This window comes from Macaca nemestrina, chromosome 1 (genome assembly GCF_043159975.1).
Source record: "Macaca nemestrina isolate mMacNem1 chromosome 1, mMacNem.hap1, whole genome shotgun sequence".
NCBI lineage: Eukaryota > Metazoa > Chordata > Mammalia > Primates > Cercopithecidae > Macaca > Macaca nemestrina.
The window spans coordinates 113570975-113588236 of NC_092125.1; the positions used below are offsets into that span (position 1 = coordinate 113570975).

Here is a 17262-nt window from a genome sequence, read left to right on the forward strand (position 1 = left end):
TGCAGATTTCAGCCAGTGTCTCTTGGAGTCTCTGAGTGGAACCAATAAATAAAAGCCCTAAAGAAACTGAGAAATTAAACAAAGGGCAAGACTGATGGGGGCCACAGTACTAAATTTCTTTTATTTTTAAACAGCTTCACTGAAGTATAATTGACATAACATTCGCTTATTTTAAGTGTGCAGTTAAATTATTTTCAGTACAGTTTTTTTTTTTTGTTTTTTTTTTTTTTTTTTTTTTTTTTTTTGAGACGGAGTCTAGCTCTGTCGCCCAGACTGGAGTGCAGTGGCGCGATCTCGGCTCACTGCAAGCTCCGCCTCCTGGGTTCACGCCATTCTCCTGCCTCAGCCTCCGGAGTAGCTGGGACTACAGGCGCCCGCCACCACGCCCGGCTAATTTCTTTTTGTATTTTTAGTAGAGACGGGGTTTCACCGTGTTAGCCAGGATGGTCTCGATCTCCTGACCTCGTGATCCGCCCGCCTCGGCCTCCCAAAGTGCTGGGATTACAGGCTTGAGCCACCGCGCCCGGCCCTTCAGTACAGTTTTAGACTTGTGTGACCATCACCACGATCCTGTTTTGCAACATTTTTATTATTCCTAAGAAATCCCTCATGCTCATCAGTCATCACTACTTTTTCTCAGTCCCCAGCTCCAGGCAATCCCTAATTGACTTACTGACTCTACAGATTTGCCTTTTCTGGAGACAATAGAAATGGAATCATGTAATGTGTGGTCTTTTGTATGTGTCTTATTTCATTAAGCCTAATTTACTTTTACGGTTCATGTATGTGGCAGCACATATCAATATTTAATTCCTTTTATGTGCCAAATCCTATTAAATTGTATGGATAGCTCCCATTAGTTTATTCATTTATCAGTCAATAGATATTTGATGTGTTTCCACTTTATGGACTATTGTGGATAAAGCTGCTATGAATATTCACATTCATGTGTTGTGTGGGAATAGGTTTTTTTTCTTCTGGGTAGATAGCTAGGAGTGAAAGTGCTAGGACATTTGGTAAATGTATCTTCAACATTTTAAGATACTGTCAAACTGGTTTCCAACATGGTTTCATGTCCATCAACAATGCATGAATATTTCAGTTTCTCCAGATCATTGTTATTTCACCTCCTCCAGGTGTTACTGTCCTTTTTTATTATAGCATTCTAGTGGGTAAGAAGTGGTGTCACACTGTAGTTTTGATCCACATTTTCCTGCTGACTGATGATGCTGACCATCTTTGCATGTACTTTATTGGCCATTCCTACATCTTTTTGATGAAATGGTTATATAAATATTTTGCCTATTTTAAAATTGGATTATTTATCTTTTTGTTGCTTAGTTGTAAGAGTATTTCATATTCTGAACACAAGTCCTTTATCAAATATATGATTTGAAATTATTTTTCTCCGTCTATGGTTTATCTTTTCATTTTCTTATTGGTGGTTTTTAAATGCCAACATTTTTAGTTTTGATCCTGTTTCATTTTTCAACTATTTTTTTAACCAGGAAAAGTTGGGATTTTGCCAATTCAAGACATGAATATGTTAATCTATGTTTTCTTCGAAGAAGTGTATAGTTTAGCCCTTAAATTTAGGTCTACAATTTATTTTGAGGGAATTTTTGCCTATGTGTGAGTTAATGGCCTAAATTCACATGGCCAATTGATTTTGACAATAGTAAATTCAATAGGGAAAAGATTGTCTTTTAAACAAGTGACACTGAGACAACTGAACTGTCCACATGCTCAGGGAATGTCAGTCTGCTATATCAAGTGATGCCCATCCGAGTCACCACACCTGTTGGCATCAGAGTGTGTGAAGAATTTCTCAATATGATAACTATGGATTAAATAATATGCTGCAGCTCTCTGCTTCTCCCGTTCAACAGACAGCACATCTTCTTGTGCAGCACCAGCCACATCCCTGAGACGCCGTGGTAAAGGTGAAGGCCAGAGTCAATGGATTTGGCCCTATTGGGTACCTGGTCACCAGGGGTACTCATAACTCTGGTAAGTGGATATTGTCACCATCAATGACCCCTTCATTGAGCTCAGCTACATGGTCTACACGTTCCAGTATGATTCCACCTATGACAAATTCCATGGCACCATCAAGGCTGAGAACAGGAAGCTTTTAATAAATGGAAATCCCACCAGCATCTTCCAAGAGCTAGATCCCACCAAAATCAAATAGGGAAATGCTGGCCCTAAGTACATCATAGAGTACACTGGCATCTTCACTACCATGAGGAAGGCTGTGGCTCACCTGTAGTGGAGAGCTAAAAGGGTCATTATCTCTAACCTCTTTGCTGACACCCCCATGTTTGTGATGGGCATGAACCATAAGAAATATGACAACAGCCTCATGATCATCATCTATGCTTCTTGATGGTGTTAAAACATGCTTCCCACCAAATGCTTAGCAACTCTGACCAAGATCATCCATGACAACTTTGATATGGTGGAAAGACTCAGGACCACAGTCAACGTTATCACTGCCACCCAGAAGACTGTAGATGACCCCTCTGTGAAAATGTGGCATGAAAACTGCAGGGCTCAAAGGAACATCATCCTTGCATCTCCTGGCACTGTCAAGGCTGTAAGCAAGTATATCAATAAGCTGCATGGGAAGTTCAGTGGTGTGGCACTCCATGTACCCACCACCCACATGTTGGTCATGGACCTGACCTGCCATCTGGAAAAACCTGCCAAGTATGATAACATCAAGAAGACGGTGAAGCAGGTATCGGAGGGTCCCCATAAAGGCATCCTTTGCTACGCTGAGAACCAGGTTGTCTCCTCCAGCTTAATCATTGATACCCACTCTTCTACCTTGGATCCTGGGACTGGCATTGCCCTCAATGACCATTTCTTAAGCTCATTTTCTGATATGAAAATGAATTTGGCTACAGCAATAGGGTGGTGAGCCTCATGGCTCACATGGCCTCCAAGGAGTAAGACCTCTGGACCACCACCCCCAGCGAGAACATGAGAGGAAAAGAGAGGCCCTCAGCTGCTGGGGAGTCCCTGCCACACTCAGTCCCCCACCACACTGAGGATCTCCCCTCCTCACAGTTTCCATGCAGACCCCTTGAAGAGGGAGGGGCCTAGGGAACCCCATTTTGTCATGTATTGTCAATAAAGTCCCTTATCTGTGCTCAGAAAAAAAAAATATGCAGTATTAGGAAAGCTCACAAAGATTACTGATCAGAAAAAGAATAGACAGTGTGATTTCTCCATCCTCCTATTTAATACTGATGCATAAATGGTCAGGAAATGCTGGGCTCACAATGGGAGTCTGCATTCCAGTGTGGGAACATTAGTCTCACTTGTTAAAATTTTTTATCATGTAAGCACAAGGACGCAGCTTTATCAATGGAGGAGCACACAGGCTTTTGGTGTGAAATAGTCTAGATTTAGGCGCCAGCTGTTCACAAGATCATCTGGAAAAATCAACTACCCGGCGCCTGAAGTCCTTGGGGCTCATGCAAAGGGCTTCCCTTTTCTTAGGGGAGAAAGCCACCCATTCTACAGGGAGCTATAGTAGGCACAGCCCCTCATGATGGGAAAAGGAAAATTCCTCTCCTTGGCCAGCTTATTAAACTCCTGGGTTACTTTAGGATAATTACACCCCTTGTGCTTGAGTCCTAGAGAGGTCAATTTGGACATGAGTAGCATAGAATAAGTTTTAAAGGCACAGGAGTAGTTTAAATAAGCTAGGGTAAGAATATTCATGGATAACAGGGAAAGTTTCTGGACTGAATCCTGGAATACACATATCAACATTTGGAAGTTGAATGGAGAAGGAGGGGCCAGATAAATATGGTGAATAGGAGTTGGTGGCAGGAAGGAGAAAAATTAGAAGGAGATGGCCTTGTAAAAGTCAGGTGAAGAAAGTGTTTCAAGAAGAGTTTTGTCCACTATGTCAGATGCTGCTGACGCATCAAATGCAATAGTAAAATAATTGATTATTGGTTTTGGCAAAATTGTAAGTGATTTATAAGAGCAATTTACACAAATAGTTGGGTTGAAAGTTCAACTGGAAAGTCCAACACACAATTCATTTGTGTGTTGAGGAAGAGAAGAAAAATGTGGAGAGAGTGACCCTCAAAAACAACACCTGTTCAAGAAATTGTACCATGAAGTTCTCAGTAAAAAGGTGTTACAGCCAGTGGAGTGAAGAGTTTGTTTCTGTTGTTTTGTCTTTTTTTTTTTTTTTTTTTTGAGACAGAGTCTGCTCTGTTGCCCAGGCTGGAGTGCAGTGGGGTGATCTTGGCTCACTGCAAGCTCTGCATCCCGGGTTCATGCCATTCTCCTGCCTCAGCCTCCCGAGTAGCTGGGACTACTGGTCCCGCCACCTTGCCCGGCTAATTTTTTTCTATTTTTAGTAGAGACGGGGGTTTCACCGTATTAGCTAGGATGGTCTCGATCTCCTGACCTTGTGATCCACCCGCCTCAGCCTCCCAAAGTGCTGGGATTACAGGCGTGAGCCACTGCGCCCGGCCTGTTTTGTTGTCTTAAACTGTACTACTCCTTTATTGATCCTTAGCATCTTGTACAGAGCAAATGTTCAAACATTGTTGAGTATTTGACTAAATAAAGTGTCTATGTCTCATACATATTTTTATTACCATAAACATTTGCACATCTGACACATCATAGGAACTTAATACATGTTTATTGAATAAAGAAGTGGAAGGATGAGTGAACAATCGAGACTCTAGAATGTCTTAGTGCTTTTGAAACTTAGTGCTTATGGACTAATACATAGAAGGAAATAGAAGAGAACAGTGACCACAAAAAAGAAAATACTGGAAAGTTTCCCATGCTAATGAGAGGCTGGGATCATTGCCCAGGCCAAAGCTGTTTGCCAAGGAGATGCAACTTTCTTCCCATCTATAGCACAGATGTGAGTAGGATCCCAGGTATCTGAAATGTACTTGAAGAGCCAGTTTCCAGAAGTAAGGAACAATGGGCCATCCCCTCCACCATACAGGGAGAACTAGGGCCAGAGTTTTTGGGTTATATGAGCTCAACTTGGCTGTCTTTCCAGGCAAGATCTTCAGAGGGAGAAAGGAGAAGGTTTTAGCAAAATCTCTTTTTTTATTTCTTACTGAATCCTCTGTTTGTCAATTATCTTTGGGGGGAGGTCAGATAGATGTCACTCAACCATTTCCTCTGGAGTCTGACAATGATGGTATGGTAGCCAGCCTCTAAGGTGAGTCCAGTGATCTCTGCTTCCTGGTATTCATTCCCTTGTGTGTGGGCTGAACCTAGTAACTTGCTTTTAATCAGTATAATGGAACAAAAATGATGGAATGTTACTTCAATGATTAGGTTAGAAATGATTGTGACTTCCATCTTGTTTTACACTTCCTCTTTCTCATTGGGCTAGATGAAACAAGCTGCCGTGCTAGACAGGACAATATAGTAATGAACTGAGGGCAGCTAACAGTCAAAGGGGAATTGAGGTTCCCAGTTCAATAAGCTTCGAGGAAGTGAATTTTCCAACACCTATGTAAGTGAGCTTGAAAGTAGATATTTCCCCAGTTGAGTCTTCAGATGAAACTAGAACTTTGTGCCAATCAAGTCAGGAGTTTTTGGAACTCCAACGTTTAAGAAGAAAAAAGGTAGACTGAAATACTTTTAACAAGCTGCTTTCTTTTCTTGGGGATTTCTCTTGCATTACAAAGAACACTGTCCCTTCATTAAACTCAGTTTGAAAACTACGAGTGGTTTAGCAAATATTAGATTCACTGAAGTTACTAAGTGTTGGTGAAGATGTGGGGAGACAGGTGTGTTATTCATGGAGGTGTAAGTTAACACAAACATCTGGTGAGTATCTGACAAAATATTTTAAACTTTCACACACTTGACCCAGCAAGTTCACCCAGATACTTATTTTAAGGAATAATCAGTTGAGATTAGACCAAGAGGTCATATGGGACATCTCCTTGCACATAGAAAGCTCTACATATGAGATCTAACATGTTAATTGAGTCGTTTACTATGTATCAGGTGCTTTACATATATTATCTCATTTAGTTTTTAAAATGGACTTTATTTTCTATGATAGTTTTAACAGCTAGGAGGAGAGAAACAGTGTGATGTGATGCATGAAGCAGAGCCTATTCAGGAGAGGATGGTCAGGGACATCTCATCTCATTAGAGCGGTGACAGTTCAGCTGAGATCTACGTATCAACAGAGAGCCAACCATGAGAAGATGAGGAACATCATTTTATATAAAGGGAGTGATAAATGTGAAGATCCAGAGGCAAGAAAGTCTTGCGTGTTTACAGAATTGCAGGGAGGCCAATCTGGCTGGGACACTGTGAGTAAAAGGAAGCGTGATGAGGACACGAGCTGGAAGGGTGAGCAGATCATGCAGTGTCCGGGAGAGCTGGAGATCAGTTTAGAGTCTGTCATAAATGGAATGGGAAGCCCCAGAAAGGTTTTATATACGTGAGATAAAGGATTTGAGTTTACTTAAAACATCTCTCAGGCTGTTGTATGGAGAACAGAATGTGGCAAGCAGCAAGAGAGATCATGGGAAAAGCCAGTGCTCCTGGTGTTCATTTAGAGAGAGATTTTTTTTTCCTCTAACATTCTTTTGTTTTTTGTTTTTTGGAGACAGGGTCTTGCTCTGTCACCCAGAGCCTGGTGTGCAGTGGCGCAATCCTCAACTTCCCAGACCAAGAGATTCTCCCACCTTAGTCTCAGGAGTGTGTAGGATGACAGGTATGCACCACTGTGCCTGGCTAGGCATTTAACAAATTTTTAATTCTGTAGAGATGGGGTCTCCCTATGTTGCCCAGGGTGGTCTTGAAATCTTAGGCTCAAGTGATCCTCCTACCTCAGCCTCCCAGAGTGCTGGAATTATAGACATGAGACTTTGTGCCCAGCTATCTCTTAACTTTGACGTGTGTGAGCCTCTGCCCCACATTTCAATTAAAGAAACCGTACCTGATTGCGTGGAATTCTTGAGGTTTGATTAGTTTAAGCTACAGATTTTCTTAACCTTGGAGAGCTTTTCTGTTTGTCTTTTAAATGTAGAGAGCAATTAGTTGAAGTGAGGCCTAAGTACCTATAATTTTGCAGAAACTCCCTGGGTGATTTTAATGGGCAAAGAGGGTGAGAACTCTGTAGGACCAATTAGGGACCGCCTTTCTCTCTTCGGGATTACAGTAAGTATAATATATAAGGCTCAAATTCTCTCCTCCCCCAGAATTATGGAGGCAAAGGGCAGTGCAAGGGGCAACAGGCTTTGTCTGCTTCTGGTAGGCCCACCTTTCACATAACTGCTCCAAATAGTGAAGACAATACCATAAGTAAGAACCAGGGAAAGTACCTGTCTTGGCTGTCCATCAGATGACAATGGAATAGGTGTGGAAGGCTGCTGCTGGCCTTCACCGTCTTCACCACTCACAGTCTGCCTTCTTCCCTTTCTCTCAGATCTTCATTCCCCCAACTCAGCTCACTTAACAAATAAAACCCCAGGCATGACTTGTTTTCTCAGCTGCCCTTGGCAATCACATAATTTCCATCCTCTCTGCCCCTGGTGGGAGGGAAGGAGCACACCTGGCCAGTCTCCAGCATGAATTGCCTAGTGATTGCTCCACTGTCTCCCTATCACAGCTGCAAGTACCTTGTAGATTGCAGTTTTCTGCTGCCAGACTGTGGTTTTAAGGTCACGTTCACTAACCCAAAGCGCATTCCAATGGGTTTCAATTTCCAGCTGCTCCTGTGAGATCCAGGCCACTTTTCTCAGTGCTGTCTGCATCCAGCCAGTGCCCTGCCTCATTCTAGCAGCCCGGAATGTTCGGCTTTGGAAGCCAGTGAGGTGGGTGGCAAGTCGTTCCATATACCACGTTTCCCTCTGTTTAAGAAGTTTGAAAAAGGTACAAGTGTTTGTGTGGTGTTCAGGCTGGCATTCCCACACATATATTTGAAGTATGTTCATCACAAGTAAAAGAATTGACAGACTCCTGTTCCTGGAGACCACGGATGCACTGGAAGCAGTTCCATGCATTCTTTGTATTCACTGAAGACACTCCACTGACATGCTTTTCTGAAAGCATCAAGGGCTGAAGTAGGGAGTGGTTCTGCCTGGGTGTTCTGATGTCATCTGTGAAGGGCTGGCCTTCCCCGGCCCCAAGGCTGTGACTCATTAAGAGCAGAGACCCTGGGAAGTTCACCCCTCAGCTGAGTGGGCATGTTCCAGGCATAGTGCTCAGTGCTAGAGAGACAGATGTGAGAGAGCTAGAGATGCTTACACATTCCAACATCATTTAAGGGCGAAGGTGAAGGCTGATTTTGTTTCCTGCCTGCCCAACCTGCTTGGGGTGAATTATTTTGCCAACTATAAATGTGACTTTAAGGATTTGGCCCCTGGGGCTGCAGGGGGTGGGAGGTGGACGGGGGGAACTTCATGTCAAGGCTTCACATGTTATGCTAGGGCACGAAGGTGCATTCAGCAAAGGCTCAGTGTTAAGCAGATTCTCTGCCAAGGACTTTGCGACTATAAGTCAGGGTTCCCACCACTGCTGCAAATCAGGCAATGTCCACTTTAGCTGACTTTGTTGGGTGAGGGAAGGAACAATGTGTAACCTTGGAAAAGCTAATTCACTTTGTCAAGGGGCTGGAAAAGGATCTGGCTAGACATGTCTCTTGTCAAGAGTAGCATTAGCGATTGTCTGAAATGAGGGTCACCCCAAGGTTTCAGCTGAAGTAGCTCTGCTGATTTCTGGGTTGAAGTTAGTAGATTTGGTGGAAATCACAGACATGACTTCACAGCCTGAGATTCCCTGGACTCGCACAGCCACTGTTCAGTGCTGCTGCAGCCTAGACCAAGCCCTATAGGTATTCTTGATCTTGTCCTCATCTGTGCAGTGGAAAGATGCAGGTATGAGGTGTGGGAAAATCGAACAAAATGACAAACACGAAGGCTCTTGTAAGATTCAGGGGCTTGTGTGAATGTTAGGAGGCAAGGTGGTTACCAGGTGGTTGTGCGCAGTGCTGCAGGGAAGGGGCTGCTGAGGGGCGTCTTCAAGTCTTGTGTCCCAGCTCCTAGGAGCCTAGGAGGAGGAGAGGAAGTTGCAGTGCATGTGGCCTCTGTCCTCTGGGATTTCCAGCTCCTGGGGCAGGGCGATGAGGGCGTGAGAAGGCGTGGCCTCCCTTTCCTGAGAACAGGAAGAAAGAAGGAACTAGTTCTGCTTCTCCTTTGAGTGTGTGCTGTGTGTGGAGTTTGCAGGACAGAGCTTTGGCATGAACTGGCAGTGGTCTTGAGCAAGGCATGCCTTTTCTGGGTTTCTGTTTCCTCTTCAGTAGGTACTGTCTCTGTTGGCTCTGCACACTTTTATGTCTAGTGATTGTCTAAGAGTTTTAAAACCTACTTGTGAAACATCCGTAGATTAACGTAAAGAAAAAAGGCCTTATTTAAGTCATCACTAAGTTCTGCAGTTCAGTGGTCATCAGATATCAGGGAGGGAGGGAATCGGCCACACTTCTTGGCCCCCCACTTCTTGATCCTTTACAACCCTATGAGAGGTATGATGCCCCTTTCCCAGTGAGGTGCCAGGTGCCACTAGAGCCAGGGAAAGGCTGGGAAATCACTTTCTCAACAGCTTCAGCTTCACACAAACAAATAAGCACGTGGAGGCTTGTGTTATTATGAAGTTCAGCTGTGGAAGTGTGCAGGTGCCAGAGGATGCAAATCATCTTACACTTTTACAGCCCAGTGTCACTGGCAACAGACCTTAGAAATGAGCCATAACCTTCATTTTGCGGGAAAGGAAACAGACCCAGGCAGGTGAGGAGATTTGCTTCACTTCGATGGCAAAATTGAAATGAGAACTCGAGATGGGCACCCCTCACTCTCATTTGTAGAAATACTCTGTTTCTAAAATGAAAGAATACTTGCTTGTTTTTGCCCTTGTCTCCCCTTTTCCTTAGTCCCTCTCACTGCCAGCTACTTTTATTTCTGTACCATGAAGCACCTGCCTGTCTCCATTCATACAGCACCCACGTTCCTCAAGCTGTTGTTCCAGGAGGCTGGGCTGTGTGGGCCAGACAAATGGCTTAGACAGCAGCTGATTTCTGGTTAAACCTGCCCTCTGCCCTCATTTCAAATGTCTCCCATCCCGTCTTTTTTTTTATCCGTTTATAAATATGTTGGTAGGGCAACCTCCTAGTTCTATGCCTTCACCCACCTTTTCACCTTAAAAGTAGCAAATCCTAGGTCACCATTACAGACAGTGGTCAAGGTGAATGTTGGGAAAGTCATCTCACTTCCCAGGCCTCAGTTTTCTCATTGGTAAAATGAAAGAAGGAAAGGAGCCCACAGTTAAAAGCTGGAGTAAAGATCTCTAGATCTTTCTTTAACTTCAATTTATTAAAAAATTTTAGAGATGAGGTCTTGTCTGGCCTTGAACTCCTGGATTCAAGTGATCCTCCTGCCTCAGTCTCCTAGTAGCTGGGACTACAGGTGTGTCCCACCATGCCTGATGGAGCTTTCTTTAGCTCTAACATCCGAACTCCACAAAGACATTGATGTGCCCTGGAGGAACCAGGGAGCCTTTTCCATTTACCCACCATAGGTCAGGCAATAGGTGTTTTGCAACAAAAATATGGGGTCCCATGGCAGCCCCTTAAGCCAAGCACAGGGCCTGTGTATTGGCACACGCCATGTGCCCATAGAACTGCCCTGCTCAGAGCTACACCAGGGACTCGAGACACTCCAGCTGATGTAGGAAGGAGTTAGGGCCAGGCTCATGAGAAGGGTATTCCTACTTCAGTGGCCAGGGCTCATGCTAGGATGACAGTAGTCCCACAGCCCACCTCATGCCCACTCCTCTGTCGCCAGTATCTGTTTAGGAAGAAGGACTGACTTCGCTAGTGCTGGTTCTTCCATTTCTTGAGGAAAGATTGCGCAGTTCAATAGGGAGCTTCAGGTTTCCAGAACAGATTACTGACTGTTCTGGAGTCTGCAACTGACCCCACTGACCCCTGCTTTTGGGGACAGAGTGGCCAAGCCACTTTCTTCTGTTCATCTAGCCTTCCACCTTCACTTCCTCATAATGAACCTCCTTCATGCCTCAGATCACCGACTCCATTCCCGGCTCATTAGCCTTGGTGGCATCTTGGGCCATGATAAAAAAACAAAACAAAACAAAAACAAAAACAAAAAACCCAAAAAACTCCCTCCAATTTGCCACCAGAGTCTCTTGATGTCTCAAGAAGAACATGTAGCCGGAGATGTTGAGTGATCCTCACCTGAGTTGCCTAAGAGTGGGAGATTCTCTTCTGAATTTAATTTTTAAAACAGATTTTCTTTGTTTTATAGTATAAATATGCTCTGGGCCTTGCACCATTTCAGGTGTTGGATCTAATTCCCAGTCCCTTTATAACCTTGGCAGCTGGCTTCGCTTTCATCAGCCTTTCCCTTTCCCTGCTGGTAGGCCTCTCACAACCCCACTCACTCTTCATATCACACAAATGAGTTCATTCTCAGCCACATACCCTCCATGCGCCTTCTGTTTCTCCTGGATCTCTTTATGATGGTCTAGCTTCTTCAGGTTCATGGACACTTTGAAAAGTCGTCTGTGAATTCTTTCTTACTATGTCATTCAAAGCATTCAACTCCCTGACTCTCTATCCCTTCCTCTCTCCATTGTAACAGTTGAGTTTGCTTGTGTTTCATCCTTCCATCCATCCATCCATCCATCCCTCCATCAGCCCATGTGTCTATTTTGTGTCAGTCACTGGGGACAAAGAGATGACATGGTGAGTTACTGTCCTCAGGACATGGCAGTGTAGGGCTGCGGAATAGGATATATAAATGAAAAACTTGTGAGAGTGCAACTCGATATGCACAAGACACAGAGGCTGTAAAATGAGACATATTGGATAGTAAATAAGGAGCTGGGAAGGATGTGCTGGCAGGAGAGCTGGGCACCCTTTAAGCAGAAGGAAAACCATGCACCGGCCTGGGTGGATGTAAAAGCATGCTGCATGCCAGAAGCGCTGAGTTTGGAAAATTGTTGAGGCACGAAGTAGGAGAATCTGGGAATAGGGCAGGGATTGGTGAGAATTAGTCTGGAGAGTCAGGCAGGGTCCAGGGTTTCAGAGGCCCTCTGTGTTATGCTAAGGCTCTCAGGCTCATCCTGACAGTCCAGGGGCTCCCTCAGTGGTTGGTTTTAAGGAAGGGAGTGACATGGTGAGACTAGTTTGGAGAGCACTCTGGCAACACTGCTGAGGATCGGTTTCATGGGTGACTCTCCAAGACAAGGAGGCCTGTGGGGAGTAAAAGTCAGAATGATGTTACCAGGGAGGAAGAGGACACATGCAAGACGTGTTGTGGAGGTAAAGTTGGTAGAGCTGAATGATAGGTGGAAGGAGTCTGGGGCTGCCATCCAGGTGTCCGGATTGAAAATGTGGGTGCACGGGAATTCTGTGCCCACATCCAGTGCTGTCTAAACTAGCAGCCATTCTGCCTCAGGCCTTCTTCAGTTGCCCCTGTCTTCCGTTTTGTTACCAACACATAAATCAGGCCTTCATTTCTTACCTAGATTTTTGAAATATCCTGTTCATCTCTTTCAGTCCCTCCTACAAAATGCTGCCAAGGTAATCTTCCAGGGACAGCTGAACAATTCCCATTGCATAGTGAATGATGTCCCAGCTTTTTGCATCACCATCAATATTCATAGCTATAGGAGACTTTTTTTTTCCCGTAGAGTCCAATTTTTGAGAGAACATGAGGCATGCTGTATGTGTGAAGTAATTGAATGTCAAGTCGTCTTTAGGAGGGATGGGGCACGGAATTCCTACTCTGAGGGCAATGAAGGCAGCAGGCAGGGTGTCTCCAGGGGTGACCCCAGGTGATCCTGCCTGTGCCCATCATTTTTTTCCAGGTGTATCTTCCACTTCTCCCCTGGCCTTGGGCTTTCGGGTCTGGTCTCATTGTTGCCCAAAATTGACCCCTTTCTCACTTGGGTCTTTGCAGACTGCATTGCCTCCTCCCGGAATACTTTCACTTACATTCCTGTCTGTTGAAATCCTACCCATCTTTTGATATCCAGCCGAAATGCAAGGACCCCATGAATCCCCTGTGGGAATGGATCCTTCAGAAGCACTTTCCTTTCTATGGCACTCTGCACATTTACTATGCACAGCACCTAACATATCTTGTATTTTATCTCCCCCACTGGACCACTAGATTGGGAGCAGAAATGGAAAACTGGAGGTCTTAATCCTGGGTCCTGGGTCCAGCCTGTGAATGTGTTTTGTTAGTTTGTATGATTTTTTCCCCACCAAATTTAATTTATTAAAAAATTATTATCTATGTTAAATATACAGAAAAGCTGACAATATGATATAATAATGTATATTTGGGACTTATCACCAAGAACGAACAGATTTGCTGCTGACACCTCACCACCTACGTTTTAAGAAATAAAATATTACACATACATTTTGAATACTAGCCCACGCATTCCTCTCTTGGAGCAGGTCTTTGAGCTGTTTTTTAAAATTTAGAGTTAGTCGCTGATATTTGGAAATCAAGAGATTTCATGTAAGAGTTAGCCTCTGGCTGCTTTCCTGCCAGTTCTCAGCAGGCCATCACGGCTTCCCAGCCCCATCCTGGCCCTCAGAGCCTGGCTGTCAGGTGGTGAAAACCTGAGTCTGGTACCTGAGTTCCTCATCTGCCATCCATACATGTTTCCTAGCAGGCGGGGGACCTCCTCATGCCCCTCGTCTTTCTCTGCACCACTGCCCAGGCTGTGCCCCCTGCCTGGACGGAGGAATTCAAGGCCTCATTCAAGCCCCACTGGTTCCTGTGGCTTTTCCCAGTGACTTCAGCTCAGCTCCATTCTCTATACTCATATACACCTAGCCGTTAAGCCGATGACTGAGCAATTGCCTGTGTTTTCATTCATTCCTTTGACAGGTACCCTGCAGAGCCACCTAGGTGGAGGAAAGGGACACAAAAATCCCCACTGGGTCAGGCTTCCTTGCTCTTCCCTCCGAGACTTGCTGCCCCCGTGTGGTGCATTGCGTGAGGTACAGCGAGGCTTGCTTGGTGCAGGAGGTCTGCCTACCTGGCACCCTCAGTTTTGAGAAGGGATGGCGCATTTTGTTGGAGGCAACACTCCGAGTCCTTTGTGCTTTTCCAGTTGAGACTGCTGGCCCATCCAATTTCTTCCTCTCTTTCTGTGATCACCGCTCACTGCCCATTGGAGGTATAACCTTTCCCATCACTTCTCTTTGAACATTGCCCTCATTGGTCAATAAGAGTGGGGTTTCACTCGACTGAAAAATCAAGGGGAAAGGCTCTTGTCCCAGATTCCACCACCCTCCTATCCTTCCCATGCTATTTGTCATAAACATATGGATGGTGGGCATGGCTTACAAGAGCAGGACAGGTGCTGGCTCTTGCATTTTGTTCAGTGGATGGGGCAGGAGGGATGTTCCATTTTTCACTCTACCCCACTGGACTAGTGCAATTCCACCCTGATGCTGGTGCTGGTCATCTGTCCCTTCGTGTTTTGAGGTGGCAGAAGCCTTTTCATCTGGGCCAGAATGTTTTCCCTTTTTCCATTCAGAATGAACTCTGAAACTCTCCGTTGTGGTAATCAAATTCAACTGATTAACCATTCATAAATTTTCTGTGTAAGAAAGAAGCCATCTTGATGTTGAGTGTGACCCTCACTGTGGCTGTGATATACCCAGGTCCAGAGGGAGACAGCTTCCCTTCCTACACTCTGGACCCACAGCAACCTCTTCACCCACTTCAGTTAAACTCTGTCCTTAATCCCCCTGAAAGTGTTTCTTTCGACCGTTGCTTCTTTGGTTGGTTAATGACTATGCCATCACTGAAGTCCCCAAACTTGTCTTTGTTGGCCTCCCCTCCTCAGAGAAATTGAGAGGAATGTGAGGGCCAGCGATAAAAGGGGAGATGTAGGGAAGGCAAAGCTAAGGAGATGGAAGAATAAAGGAAGAAAGGATGTGATTTAATGGAAAGATGGATAAAAAAGGAGGGAGAGGCAGTTAAATCTGGGGATGTGGGATAGTAGATTTCTACTTTTTGGGCTGAGTAGGAGACAGATTTTCTGGGAAGCTCACCCTCATTCTCTTTACTTGCCCAGGAACCCATGGTATGGCTTCATTGTGTGATTCGAAAGGGTGAAATGCAGGGTTATGAATAACCAGAATGACCAGCACACACATAGCCAGGTGTGTTCTACAGACCTTCAAGGAAATTGGCACTGAAGCTGCTGGAGGCTAAATGCATTTTTGCTTTTCTCTCCCCTGCTCAGGGCCATTTGGTAAGGCATGCAAACCTTTTCAGGTGCCCCTGAGGGATTCTCTTGGGTTCTAGGGAGTCCCCTGCATGGAATAGGGCAAGAAGGAGGTAACCCAAGGGAGTTGGGGCTCTCCCAAGGAACGGCACCCCATGCTCCAGTGCTCTGCTGTGCCACTGACAAGACAAATTCAAGCTGAGTGTTTCAGTGGAAAGATAAGGACTTTCAAGGCTGACTCCCTGGTAGCAGGTCTAGTCACTAATCACTTAGCGTGACCATGAACAAGTTTCCTCCCGATGAAATGGAAATAGTCACCTCACATCAGAGGTTTCACATTAAATGAGGTAATGTATGTCATATGTAGGTCAGGTTGTAGATGCCTGAAACATACTAGAGCTTATTCAGCCTTCATACACCCTTCCTGACCCTCCCACTACTCTGCCCACCCCTAAATCCTGGTTTCATGGTACTCTTCTAAATTGGAGATGGTGATACCTGGAAATGAAAGGGAAAGGAGGAAAGTATGTATTAACAGAAGCCACACCTACCTCCAGGTTAAGCATTAAAGCATTTATTGCTCTTTTCATTGAACTGTGTGAAGAAATGGGAGATTAAAAAAAAAGAAACGCTTTCTCATTTAAGAGGGGAAATGGAGCTCTGGTAGTCAAAAGAGATTCTCAAGTTAAAAGAGACCCCAAATTGTTCAGAATTAGCCACTGATATTCGGTAACGGCAAATCACATTGTCTGTTCTTTGGTATATGGTTAGCACAGAAAGCTTCTGGTTGGGCCAGTGACTGCACAGGTTTTGATGACACAAGGAAGACAATAAGTTGGCCATTGTGTGAAAGGGAGGAGGCAGGACCTGGGCTTGTGCACTTGTTACCTTCTGTATGAAGCCAGGAGGTTGGAGCTTGATGACATCTCCTAACAACACCCACATGCACGTCTCTGTCATCCTTAAATCACTAAGTCTTGGACTTCAGGGTCTTCTTGTGCCGGTCCACAAGGTATAAATTGGCCTGAGCAGGAAGCTCACTATTTCCAGCAGGAAGCCAATGCAGCCTATCAGGGATAAAGGAAGGCTCCATCTGGAATCAAGGCAGAGGCCAAACTCTTTGCTCAGGGTGTAACTAAGGTTATCATAGCTTTGGTGAGGCGTGTTGTCTGAGATGTAGTGGAACTGGCCTCGTATTCTTGGGGCCTTCTTGGGGCCCTGCAGGGCCCACAAGACCAGAATGTGGGCCCGGGCCACATTGCCAACATAGACTGTGTTGACTGTGGATAACGTGCTGACACTTGACAGGATCCCATTGTAATGGGGCCTCATTTGTAGTGGCAGAAAGGATTGGGCTTCTTTCCTCATAGATATACGTGGGTCTTAAGGCACAAATGTACAAGATACTGCTATTTTTCAGTGTTCACCCATTAGCTGCCAGCACAGCCTCCTCAGCAAGCTTTTTGCTCTATGTGTATGGAGCAGACCATATGTTTTCCAAAGGCTCTTATTTGTGGCCATTTTGGATGATCTCATTGTAGGAGTTGGGCCTGGCTACCTCTATGATGCTGGTGTGGATGAAGCCTGGCATACTAGCTTGGACACAGGTTCCCAACAGAAGTTGGGTACCTGCCCATGAAGAGTATGCTGTCAGTGTCAGGAAATATCCCCATGGGGCCACAGCCACGTGCACAGATCCATGTGCCCCATCTCCACTCCCAAGTGCAGTGGTTGTAACACACTCAGGTTACCACCGAGTGTTGTATTCTTCTGTGGCTCTGACTGAGATTGGGACCATGCTACAGCCATAGGAAAAACATAAAAATAAAAAGAAATGAACATTTGGGCTCTAGAGAGGAAGAATTTCTAGACTTTTGGGTTTTGTGGATGTGTGTGTGTGTGTGTGTGTGTGTGTGTATACTTTAATTTTGGAAAAGAACCTAGAGTTATCATTTATATTTTGAC

General features: G+C 45.0%; 3 pseudogenes; 1 reads left to right on the top strand and 2 right to left on the bottom strand.

The window, feature by feature from the left end:
- LOC105479074 (3 beta-hydroxysteroid dehydrogenase/Delta 5-->4-isomerase type 1-like) overlaps positions 1 to 7435 on the bottom strand; it is a 27147-nt pseudogene extending 19712 nt beyond the window's left edge.
- On the top strand, positions 2060 to 5454 carry LOC112426181 (glyceraldehyde-3-phosphate dehydrogenase pseudogene; annotated as a pseudogene).
- Positions 7436 to 16281: 8846 nt separating the features above from the next.
- LOC139356024 (3 beta-hydroxysteroid dehydrogenase/Delta 5-->4-isomerase type 1-like) lies at positions 16282 to 16967 on the bottom strand (annotated as a pseudogene).
- Between the last annotated feature and the right edge of the window lie 295 nt (positions 16968 to 17262).